This window comes from Petaurus breviceps, unplaced genomic scaffold (genome assembly GCF_028583685.1).
Source record: "Petaurus breviceps papuanus isolate PSGF00001 unplaced genomic scaffold, PetGlider_PUasm1.0 173, whole genome shotgun sequence".
Lineage (NCBI taxonomy): Eukaryota > Metazoa > Chordata > Mammalia > Diprotodontia > Petauridae > Petaurus > Petaurus breviceps.
In genome coordinates this window covers 26,054,132-26,067,519 of record NW_027185759.1, presented here as the reverse complement: position 1 = coordinate 26,067,519, position 13,388 = coordinate 26,054,132, and the positions used below count along the sequence as shown (strand labels likewise).

Sequence of the window (13,388 nt, the reverse complement as noted above, 5' to 3'; positions counted from 1 at the left end):
CTATTCACTGTGCCACCTAGCTGCCCCCTCTGCTTTTCTTTCAAGAATTGTTGTCTGAACAGATGTAGTAGCAAGAAGAAAGAATGTCTTTCTCAAGCTCTTATCATTCCAACCCTCTTATTAATGACTCAAAGCAATCGCTTATTTTATTTCTTTCTTTTTATAAAGCAATTGGGGTTAAGTAACTTGCTCAAGATTACACAGCCAGTTATTCCTGGGTGTGGTGCTAAGTATCTGAGCCGGGATGTGATCCCCAGATCATCCCGACTCTGGGGCTGGTGATCTTACTCGCTGTGTTACCTGGCCGCTCCAATTGATTATTTTCTAACGGAAGCCTAGCCAACTGGCCATTTTTAAAACAGCATATCATATTACTATGATCCATCTTAAACCAGGCCCAAGATTTCTTTTTTCTCTACAATAACACAATGCAACTTTCATTTTATTCCTATGATCAAAATGAAGATCAAGTTATTTTGGTTCTATGCAATGCATGCATGTGTGTATGAATATGTATGTATTATTGTATGCATGTGTGTGCATATATGTATGTATGTATTAGGTGTGTATTCATTTTTCTTGCATGTGTATTTCTGTATGGAGTATGTGCCTAACAAGTACAGAAAGTTGATGGAAAATGAACATTTTTTGGTCATTTATCCTATTTTTCATCTACCATGATAAAATTATATGAATTATAGGGTTTTTTTTTTTACCCTTATAAACCAACTTCAGTATCCATTAAAAAAAAAACTGCCTTTCCGGTAGCATTAATTTTAAATTCACTGATATAATGGTGCTTTGAGACTCTCATATACAGGAAGAGCCCACTAGGCTCATTAAAAGAAAGAGGTTTGATTGCCTCCTGATGCAGCTGGAGAGTTACAGGTTGTTTCCATGCCAGCAAACATGATTATCTGAGACTGTGGATAACATGAATATTGGTCATCATTTTTAGAAATCTTCAACATTTGTTTATCTTTTTGCCCTTTACCTTTTAAAAGCAGAGATATGTAGGGAGGTGATCAACAAGGTGTAGAGGAAGAATACCACCAAGCTATGTTTTTGTTTGTTTTTAGCTGATGATGTGATTTAAGAGATGTCATCCTTTCTTGAGATTCTATTACTAAACTGAAGAATGTGATCAATTAGGATATTCCAAGGATATTGCACTGGGCAAAGAATTTTGAATTTGGAGTAGGAGATCCTGGGAAATATAAGCTTTCCTATTTATTATACATCTATGATCTTGGGCAAATTACTTAATCTTTTGGGATTAAGGGTCTTTGAACAGCTGTAAAATGAGAGAATTAGGCACAATTGCCTCAGAGATTCTTTGCACCTCTAAATCTAGAATTCAATAACCCATCTACTTCCCTTGTTTGCAATCACAATTTTTAAAAGATGCTAATTTCTTCCATTTTTATAAAGCAAATGTACAACTATAAAACACGAACAAAAAGAATGTCACATTCTAAAATAATAATTCCTTCTCTTCATTTTGCAAATGTCAATAAATTGATGCATACATGGCCCCATTGATGGACATACCCTATTCATCCGTGTCATTTGCAAATTATGGCCATCCTCCAAATTCCCTTATTGTGGTTTACTATTTTCTATCTATATCCTCATATAACTCCTCAGAAAGGTATCCATCTTCCTAAAGTGTTGTCATCCTTCCTACTCCTGTTGCATGGATACCAGCAGAACACTTGAGCTATCCATCAGCTATCTATCATCTTCATCAGGTGAGGGGCTTATCTTTGGGTCTGGTCACACATTTGACCAGCAAAACTCATTTTGAACAATGTATGAATATTTTGATCTGAATAATTTAAATGGATTCCACAATTACTTGACACATTTATTTATGCTATTTTTTTTTCTTTTTTGTTGTTTGGACATCAGTTCTTTTATTCTCAAAACATGTTAACTCCCTGAGTGCCATACTGCTTTCTTTTATTAATGATCCTTTGATTTCTTTCTTCTTATATTTCTTATAGGAAATTTATTCTCCTGCCTCTCATTAAAAACATCTATGAACAGAATTTCTCTGAAATACCTATTTTAGTGAGGTCTCTATATAGAGGAAGAGGCAATCTTGACTTGGGATATGGAAAACCTGTATAAATCTCAACAGTAATTTATCTTGGCTATGTGACCTTAGGGGAGTAACTTGCCTTTAGGCTTTAAACTGCAGAGCTAAAACCAATTTTTATTGCTAGAGGGAATTCCCTTATAAAGATTTCCATATGTAAATGGAATTAGATATCTGGATCCCCCCCAGTAAAAATACATAGATAACAAAAGCAATGCATATTAAAATAATTCATGGATTGTGTGTGTATATATATATAAATACACGCATACATATATATATACATATATATATTTCTGCTTTATCAGGCATTGATGCATTTTTTTATGATCTGTAACTATCATTGATTTCCAATGTATACCACATGTATACAGAATGTTACGGTAGTATGAGGACTAGACCTGAAGAGTAGCTACAAATTTCAATATAAGCTTTAAATTTCAACCTATTTGCTTCAATTCTACCTTCAAGCCTTTGCAATGATGTCGTTAAGGGAAAAATAACCTAACTTTTTTGAGACTCAGTTTCTTCACGTGCAAAATGGCCAAAATAATGCCTTTAAAAACTGCTTGACAAGGTTATTGTATGTTAGAAAACTGAAAGAGATAAAGGGAAAACTCAGAAGGAAATGTCTTGGGCAAACCTATCATAGAAAACCAAGGGATAAAATTTAATAAAGGAATGCAAAAGCATTTATTAGAAGGATATTTATTGCGTATGCTATCTATGCTAGGCACTGCACATACAATGACAAAAATGTTTTAAATGCTTTGACCTCATAATGAAAAGAAAAGACTCACTGGAAAATATTCTGATGCTGGTAAAGTCTGAGGGCAAAAGGAGAAGAAAAAAGCAGTGGCTGAGATGGATAGAGTCATAAAAGCAACAAGAATGCATTTGGACAGACTTTGGGAGATAGTTGAAGATAGAACAACCTGCAATCCTATGGTACACTAGGTCACAAAGAGTCAACCCTGACTGAATGACTGAACAACATCTTTTTTGGTCTCTCCTCTACTTATGACTCCTTTTCTGCAGCCTGCAAATATGCTTATCCTTTTAAAAACAACTTTTACTTGACTCTGCTATCACCTTTAGCTATATCCTATATCTGTCTTTCACTGTCCTAGAAAAATGAATGAATGAATGAATGAAAAAGCAAGCATGTATTTAGGGCTACTCTGTGGCAGGCATTGTGCTGAATGCTTAGAACACATATACAAACAAACAAGACTAATTCACATTTTTTCATTGATTACCTTGATATTATTGAACCTTTTAAATTATTTTTCTAGTTCTATAAAATAAAATTTTGTAGTTTGATTGGGGTAATAGGGAATAAGTAAAATAACTTAAGTAGAATGGTCATTTTTATTATATTGGCTTGGCCTACCCATAAACAATTATTATGTCCCCAATTGTTTAGACTGGTCTTTATTTGTGTGAAGAGTTTTGTAATGTTATTCATGTAATCACTGATTTTGTCTTGGCAACTAAATACTTCAGTATTTTATATCCTTTGCGGTTAAGTGGCATTTCTCTTTCAGCAGAGTTTTGTTGGTAGTATATAGGTATGCTAATAAGTTCTATGGGTTTATTTTCTATCCTGAAATTTTGTTAAGATGTTTATTATTTCAATGAGTTTTTTTAGTTGATTTTCTATCTTTCTCTAAGTATAACATCCTATCATCTACAAAGAATATTAGTTTTGTTTCTTCAATGTATATTTTATTCATTTAATTTATTTTTCCTCTCTTATTTCTAGTACAATATTGAATAATTATTGTGATAGACAATCGACATCTTTATTTCACCCCTGATCTTATTGGGAATACTTTAGGTATACCTGCATTACAGATATTTGCTCTTGGTAGAAACTTGAAAAATACTACTTACCATTTTAAGAAATTTTACATTTATTCCTATGCTTTCTGGTGTTTTGAATAGCAAAGACTTTTTTTTTCTGATCTGGTGAAATAACCATATGATTCTACTGATTTTGTTGTTGATATGATCAATTATATGATAGTTTTTGTGGGGTATTTGCTTGTTTTTTGGTTTTGGTTTTGTTTTGGGGTTTGTTTTGTCATTTTGTTTTGTTTTGTTTTTAGAAATAATGAACCCACCCTATATTATTGATATAAATCCTGCCCGATAATATTGTATGACTTTGTGATATATTACTGAATTCTCCTGCTTAATATATATTTTTTCATATATATTAGGGAAATACCTCTATAATTTTTCTCTGTTTTTTCTCCCTTTTTAAGTATTAAAATGATTTATTAAAAGTTTAAGTATTAAAATGATATTTGTGTAAAAGTTTTTCCTTGTGCACCTGTTTTTTGTGAGATGATTTTCTCCATTCATCCTCTCCCTTCCCTCTTCTCCCAAGGAATTCCTCTTTCTTGCCTGTTGTTTGTTTTGTTTTGTTTTTAACATCATTTCAACCTAATCAACTTAGTACTGCACCCTTTTTCTATGTTGAATAATTCTAACTGCCCAAATTATGATAATGTTCTTAGAAGATACATGCATCATCTTTCCAAACGTAAAGGTAAACAGTTTAATCTTATTTCCTCCTTTATGATTTCTTTCATGTTTACATTTCTTTGCTCTTCTTAAGTTTTGCATTTGAAAGTCATTTTTTTTTTATTCAGCTCTGGTCTTTTTCATAAGGATCCTCTATTTCATTAAAAATTATTCATTTTCATCTGAAGCATTAGTTGTAATCCCACATCTTTTCCTTTCTGAGATACCATATTCCAAGCCATCTGCTCCTTTAACATAGTAGTTGCTAAATCTTATATTATCCTACCTGTGACTCCATAGTACTTAAATGATTTCTTTCTGGTTGATTAAACTATTTTCTATATGACTGAAGTGCTCTGGAATTTGGTTATAATATATCAAGGCAATTTTATTTGTATATTATTTGAAAGATAATATAATTTTTGTTGTTGTTTATTGTTTGCTTGTTTGTTTGTTTTCCATGAATTTCAGTCCAATAATTCTTATATTATCTTTCCTGGATATATTTTCTAAGTCATTCTACCAATGAAATATTTCAAGTTTTCATCTCTTTGTTTACTTTTTTTATGTTGTTATGTCCTCTTAGTGTCTCACAGTTTCCACTTGTTCAATTCAAATATTTATGGAATAATTTTATTCCATGATCTTTTGTACTTTCTTTTCCATTTGGCCAATTCTATTTTTAAGGTGTTATTTTCCTCAGTATTTTTTTTTATTTTTGTATTTTCCCCCATGCTATTAACTCCCTTTTCATGATTCTCTTGCATTACTTTAATTTCTTTTTTTGTTGTTTTTTTTTCTATTTCTCTAATTTGCTTTTTAAATTCTTTTTTAGCTCTTTCAGGAATTTTGGGGGGCAAAGATCAAACTATATTTTCGTTTTAGGCTTCATGTGAAGCCATTTTGTCACTATTGTCCTCTTCTAAGTTTCTGCCTTGGGTCTCCCTATTACCATAGTAATTTTCTTAGTCAAGCTTTTTGTTTGTTTGTTTTCGTATCCCTTTTTTTTTTTCTTCCTTTTTTGTGACAATGTTTTAATGTGTGAGTTGTGCTCTGGTCCTGCACTCTTCCAAGCATTTTGTGCTTGGGTTGGGACACTTACTGCTGGTTTTCACTAATCTTCAGGGTTTATCTAGTTGCTTTCTTTGGAGGGTAGGCTTCCCTTCTGCCTTGTGTTGGGGGATGGGGAATACCTGTTTCCTTCCCCTGGGTCTAGGATTTAGCTGCAGGCCTGCTCTAGAGATGAAGCCTTGCTACTCTGTCGCTATGGTAACAGTTTTTTTTTTCCTAGTGGCTCACCCTGGAGGGGGGATCTTGTTGATGGTCTACCTTGAGGTTGAGCGCTATGGCTCTAATCACTGGGGTGGGGGTGGAGCGGGTGAGGGGAGGGAGATGTGCATCTTACTGTGGACCAGCCATGGGGTCAATAGCTTGTGCTGGGGGGGGGTGTTGCTTTGTTGCACAGATTGCTCACTTACATAGGGGCTTCTAGTTTGCAGGAGGGTGGAGTGTCACTGGTGGGTTGTCTCAATTTTGGAGCATTGCTACACGCTTTCTGCTGTGAGGGTGCATGCTGCTGCTGCCCTTGGACCTTGCTTTTCTCCCTCTTCGGTGGAGGGAGACCTGTCCTGCCATGTCGGTTATCTGCTTCTCTGCTCCTAGAGCTATTCTGAGGCAGTTTTCTAGTCATTTGGAGGAGATTTGAGAGTGTTACAAAGGGTTCTTTGCTCATTCCATCATCTTGGCACTGTGATTGACAAATGCAATTATCTTTAGATCACTGCTTTGATTTAAAAAGTCACAGATTGATACAATGAGGTTGCTTCTTTGGGGCTTCTCCTTCCCAGCTAGAGCATTCTATGGAATAGTTTTGATCATCATCAATCTGCCAAATTCTGCTCTGCTGAAGGAACTTGACATACAGAGAAGTCATGTGCTCTGTGTTCCTCAGCTGATGATTTACAGATTTAATCCTATATGGCTTTTTTATTGCTGCCACTATACTACCTCAGAGTTTATTTTTCACTAGACACCTAGATGTAATCTAGGGCTTTGTTGTTGTTGTTTTAATTTATTGATATAACCAAAATCTCATAACCTGAAATTCTGTCATTCAGCCAAATCAACTGACTCAACTTCCAAATTAAAATTTATTATCTTGCAATGGAATTCGTAGGCAATGAAATGACAACTGCCCAGTATTACTCAGCTTCTGTTGTTAAATTCTGCCTGAGCAGGAAAAATTTGCCATGTGTCTAGCTGAAAAAAAGGCATAGCTAATACATAACCTGGAAGCTTTATTTTATTCCCAGAAGACTTATTGTTTTGCTTTTAAAACTAGATTTTTTCCACCTGTTCATGTATGCTGGCCATTTCAAGTCTTGCCTGTATCTTTATTTTGAAAACAGCTCACATGTGCCACCTTCTGAATTAAAATCAGGGGCAATGTGATAAATATTTTCAAGAATGTGAAGGACTGTCATGGAGAAGAAGGATGATACTTGGTTCTTCTTGATCTTAGAGAACAGAATAGGAATAAAGCATGTTCATTGAAAGGAAGCAAATTTAGGCTGGCTGTCAAAAGAAAGAAAATAAAACATTCCATAATAATTGAAGATGTCTCAAAGTAAAATAGACTGCCTTAACCTCAAAAAGGACTCCCATTCAAACCAAAGGTCAGTGGCTACTCCTGGAGAGTCTTGTGAAGGACTTTCTTGTTCAGATATAGACTGACCTTTGAGTGGCCTCTGAGCTCCTCTATAATTCTGGGATTCTAAGAATATTGTAACTATCATTTATTAAACTTTTTTTTTTTCTACCAGCCTCATTGTACAATGTTCTCAATACTATACAATCCCAGGATATTGGTATTTTCTTTGTTTCTCACACATAGCTCTTGGTCTCCTGTCTCTTTACTTTGAACTGGCCTTCCCCTATACCTAGAATATGTTCCCTTCTCACTTCTTCCTATTAATGTCTCTCTTCCTTCAAGACAAAGCTCAAACCCCCTCACTAACATAAATACTTTCCTTATCCTGGCAACTTCTACTGTCTCTCACCAACTATAATGTACTTAATCTCATGAGATAACTCCCTTAATGTGTTTTACAAACTTTAAAGTGTTAGATGCTAGTAAATCTTATTCCTTGAATATCTTGTATTCATTTTTATTTATAAACTTTTTTTTTGTTATACCTCCCATGGGGTGGACAAGCCTACATGGCTGAAACAGCAAAGCACCATGAAGGAAAGAGAAGACATGGTAATGGCCAATTCAGTGAAACCATGCTACTGTCTCACACACCACCCCCCTTCTCTCTGTTATGGAGACTGCCTAGCTACAGAACCTTGACTAAAACAGGGTCCCCCCCATTGCCTGGAAAGAAATCCCTGTGGAGAATAGACAAACTATCCTTACCACTACCAACATCAACTACTGCCCATCTGTCATTGATGGGAGGATATATATTCCCACCTCCAAAGAATGGCACAGCTTCCAACTCAGAATCCATAGCCATCTTCTAGGGAAACAACACTTGTTGGAATAATATATGTTAGTTTCTTTTACAAGATCTGGAGCTTCTACATCTACTGTAGTCATTGAGAAGAAAATTCTCACTACCAAAGCCCTTGGCACTGGCAAATTGTCTGATCAGAAACAAGCATGGTGTATCAATGGAAATAATATTCAAGAAAATATATTGCCATCTACTGTTACCATATCCTAAAGATCATCGACATTTTCATCTTACTTGAACCCTTGAAGCTCATACATGTCTTTATCAAAGAAATGTATGTTCCTCAAGGGCAGGTATTACCCCCCTTTCAATTCTTATTCCCAGAGTTAAATCCCAGCTTTTTGACCATGGTAAGTACTTAACAATTTCTAATTCATGATTTTCTATGTACTTCCACCTTTCACTACTTTAACATGTCCTCCCTCCCTCAAAAGTCTTTGAATAGCGACTGCTTCATTCTTTATATTTGTATTTGCAGAACTTTGACCGTGATATGTGATGCTTGATAGATGCTTGCTGATTGACAAAGTGGTTTGTCAACACTGGAATATATCACATCTGAGAATAGTCAAATTCTTTAGCAGCTTAGTTGAGGTGGTAGGTTTATGAGCTCTTTATGAAAGCTCAACCACATAATGACCTTCTTATCTGTTTCTGCCACAAGTCACACTGACAAAAATCCTGGGACTTAAAAAAAATATAGGAATCTGAAACTTGCAAAACTGAAATGTCAGATGACTTCAATTGTTTCTTCTCTTGTGATACTCAATCTGGTGATTGCTGGTTTCTTTAATGGGGCTTACCTCATTAAATTCAGCCTAGCAACACAATATTAATAATAATTGCACTTCACCCAAGGACATAAGAATGATTTGCAATATTAATTAAGCCTTAAAACATTCCCATGAGATACGTAAATATATTACTATTCATTGCCCCAATCCAGGCTAATTAAGACTCTTTCCTTTAGTTAAAGAAAGGTTCAGTACCTTACAGGGATGTGTCTCTAGTCACTGATCCCCCGAATGTCAGTCTTTCTTGAAATTAGAGAATAGTTATTTTTCTGTTCTGCACATGGGGCCACACTCAGAGCCTCCATTATTTTAAAATTTTTGAACACATCTATTTATTTTTTGTGTATTTTCAAAGAAATACACTAACAATAATAGACAGAAATACCATTTTCTTCTCTCTCCAGTTCATGTATTTAAAACCTTCCAAATGGTATCTTTCAAGTACATATCTGACTGGCATTCTGCTTCTCAAGAAGCTTCAGTGACTCCCTAGTTCTTTTATGATAAGTAAAAATATCTATGTTTTATATGGTTTGTGTTAGCATTTAAAGCACTTTGCGCTTGAGTTCCAACCTAGCACATGTTACTGACCCATATTCATTCTACATTCTGGTTAAGCAGTTTTACTTGCCTTTCTCTGAATTCTACATTCCGTTCTAGTCCTACTTCAGTATGTTTGGATTACCTGTTCCCTGTGCCTGGATTACTCTCTCTTTACTGACTTCTCATAGCTTCTCTGGCTTCTGTCAAATCACAGAACAGGTGACCTTTCAGACATAAAGTGTTTCCAAATTTCACAAATGTTTTTCTTCCCCCAACCTCTACCAGCATATTACTTTGCATTTTCTTAGCACTCAATTCGGATTTCCTTTTCTCTGTACATGTTACTGCTCACATCTTGAACAAAACCCCCAATACAAAGACAACTCCTTGAGTGCAAGGGCTGTTTAATGGTTGTTTAGGGATCCTTATAGCCTACTACAATAGTGCCAGATACAGAGCAGACACTAGGCACAGCCTAACCTGAAGTTTAAGAAAGAGGGCAATTTAACATTCCTTCTGATTCTTCAATAAATGATTTGCCCATGTTTTCAGAACTCTGCCAAAGCCAAATGTGTTTCTTTTTGGAGAATCCAATAGCAAGATGTTAGACACTTCAAAGATCCCCACAGCCCCCTAATTACCCACAAATTGATGAAGATATATCTGAAATAATAATTCTCAGTTCTGGCCTGTTTTCATGGCAGTACATTATATTCTTTTTTTAATTGGATCTCTTTCAAGTATCTCCTTATACCAATCCATCCTCCACACTTAGTAAAATAATTTTCTGAAAGCACAGGTCTGACCAGGTTACCTGTTCCCTTCCATTCAGCAAACTCTGTGTCCGACAAATATAAAAGTTGATGTTTCTCTTTTAAAACACTTCATGCCTGACCTAATCCCTTACTATTTTTTTTTAGTCTTTGAACAAATTATTCTCCTCCCCACACTCTATGGTCCAACCGAATTGACATACTTGCTATTCCTCAGAAATTATGTTTTTTATCTTATCTTCACGCCTTGGCTCTTGCTTCTCCCAGTACAATGTCCTTCATTGCATCCTTTTGCTTCGTTTCCTCAGCTTCATTTAAAATAGAACTCAAATCTTATCTCCTTTAAGAGGACTTTTCTGCTTTGCAAATTTCCATTTACTCTGATTTTTTTTTTTTTATGTACTGATGTATGTATATGCTGTTTCTCTCATTAGATTGTAAGCTCCTTGAGAGCGGGGGCTGATTTTGCTTTTAGTTTTTATCACCAGCATACAATTTCCAGAACTAAATGTTGAGTATTTTTTCTTTTTGTTTCTTGTTTTTGAGTACTTAATATATGTTTATCAGTTTAGTGATTATTCTCATCTGTGTTTATATCTTTCAACCAATCTGGTTCCTTTTACTTTTCTAGGTCTACTGAACATTAGTACCTTCACATACATTTTACTTCCTAGAGAAACAGTTACTGATCTTACTGCTCCCCATACTTGACAATCCATGTCATGTCCTCATTACTTTTGAATAGGCTGCCTGTCAGCCACACCAACAAAGCACTTTGTAATCACATCTGGCTCTTAAAATCCCCAGTTTCTCCAATTCTACAGCCTCCATGAACACTGTTGGTATTCTCCCTTCCCTCTGCCCAGTTATTTCTCTTCTCCATGACATAGCTTAGTATTATTTACTCTGCATACATTTGGTGTTTCCTTCTCAGTGGATCTGACGAGGACTCCCATTAGAGATGAAAGGCTTTGATAAGGACTGTTGGATTTTCACCTCCATGTCTGAAATGATCTTACTATATATCCCAAAAACTTTGCAAGCACGTTGGAGGTTTAACAAATACTTGTTGGTTTTGTTGTTATTATTGCTCTATTAGATTACACACTCCACGAGGACCGTTTCTCATTGGTTATCTCAAATTTCTATATCCCTATTGCCCTAGCAGAATTCATAACATATATTTCATAAGCTACTTGAAGGCAGGTCCTGTCTCTTGCCTCTTTTTGTATCTCCAGCAATTTGCACAGTCCCTGCCACATAGTAGATCCATAATAAATGTTTATTGTTTTTTTATTTATTTAATCAATATGTTCCTATTAAAATTAAGCATCAACTGTAATGAAAAGTAACTTTAATGAAAAACAACACAAAACAAAAACAAAACTAAAGCTAAAAAGCACCCAAAAAATATCAAGTCCAAGTTTTACAGAGCCCTTATATTCTAGAGGAGGAAACTACAATTGAGAAAGGAGAAAGGACCCATTCATGGTCACACAGGTTATTCCAGTCCCAATGACTACAAATGAAGTATTCTTTTCTCCTTCACTGTGTTGGCATTTGTGAAATCAAGGCATGGACATCATTTGTAAAATTGAAATTTGACCAAATGATGTGGCTGAATCTACACGTATATCTATGTTTATATACGTGTGATTATGTGTGTATAATTTCCTTGGAAGTGGTTATATTAGAATATATTATATAGATACAGCATTCTAAATCATATGCATATATAATTACACATATATTGTATGTAATTCATTGGAGGCTTATATTAAAATGTTACATATTAGAATGTTTAATAACTATATTCTAAGGAATATTATATATAACATAAATATCTTGGATATGATATAAATGTGTGTGTGTATTCCAATATAATGTGTACAGTGGATAAGGTGTTGGGACAAGACTGGGGAGAAGTATTTGGCCGTCATCTTCATGGAGATGGTAATCAAAATGACCTAAAATGTCAGGAAAAAAAAAAACACTTTAGAGACTACACATGATCCTTTCTCATGTTGTTGATGCTGCTGTTGTAATTGTTCCTCCAACATCTTTTTATAGGGAGACTTATGCTAGCAATTGATCTTTCTCTACTCTATTTTTAAATCTTCCATTTGTTCTCACTCTGAGTACCCTTGAAAACCATGCATGTTTTAAACACTGCAGCATATGGCAGACAACTTGCTTAGCAATGTAATAATCAGTCTTGCATTCATTTTCCATTTGTCTTCAATCCAGGGTGATTGTTTTATTCCATCTATGTGTTTGGGTCAGGTCCCTATAGGACACCCAAGTGGAAGGTGAAGGCAATGATCTGAACAATTCAGTCAGAACCCTAAGTATGTAGATATTTCAAGCAGTAGTTTTGTAGGCTTGTTATCCACATGTACAGGAATTATAATTCCTGTCCTCAAAATAGCTATATTCTTTGAAATTTGGATTTGGAGGTTGTAGCACCAATGCAATATTTACAGTGCCCACAATCATGATAAACACCAAGACTATAAAAATACAAGATTCTCCTGATAGAGGATAGAACTGGAGGATTTATTTGGACACCATAAAACCAAATCCCAAAACCAGTAAGCCTATTCCATCATAATAACAAAGATAGTCACAAGCCATAATAACGCTAAGAGCCACAGCATCCTTCAGCCTTCCCACAAACCAATACAAAGTCGATATTTACTCACAAACCTCTTCATTCCCTTCCCTGAGCTCCTCTGTTGCCCAGAGTCTGGCTAGCTCTGAACACCAGCTTCCTGCGGGCTCTGCTTCCCTTCAGTAAAACTCCTCCCACCACAGGCTCCATGTGACTACATTCAGCCTATCAGGGGGCAGAGTTTATCTTCAGAGCAGGGAAGCTTCTTGTGGGCGCTGTGGCACCGTTCAGCAAATTCTCTCCATCACAGGCTCCACGTGATTACATTCAGCCTATCAGGGTGGAGAGTTTACTTTCAAATCCTGGGAGCTCTTCAAACCTCCCCCCCCCCCCAAGGTCTGTTAAGGGGTAGAGAAGACCTTCAAATTCCCATTCCCATTACAGAGGTACACTTGATAAACAAAGGAAATCTCTGCATAATATCAGATAAAATATAAGCTGACAACTTCCATATAT

At 35.4% G+C, this 13,388-nt stretch overlaps 1 long non-coding RNA gene across 2 annotated transcripts in view; it reads right to left on the bottom strand.

Annotated features, from left to right (window-relative positions):
- The window catches only part of LOC138157871 (uncharacterized), an 89,519-nt gene extending 76,450 nt beyond the window's left edge, over positions 1-13,069 (bottom strand). Inside the window, exon 1 of one of the 2 annotated variants that reach the window (XR_011167489.1) lies at positions 12,968-13,069. This is a non-coding gene — a long non-coding RNA (uncharacterized lncRNA). Of the gene's footprint in view, positions 1-12,963 lie in introns of both variants that reach the window. The other variant, XR_011167490.1, reaches the window with a different exon arrangement.
- Positions 13,070-13,388: the final 319 nt, after the last annotated feature.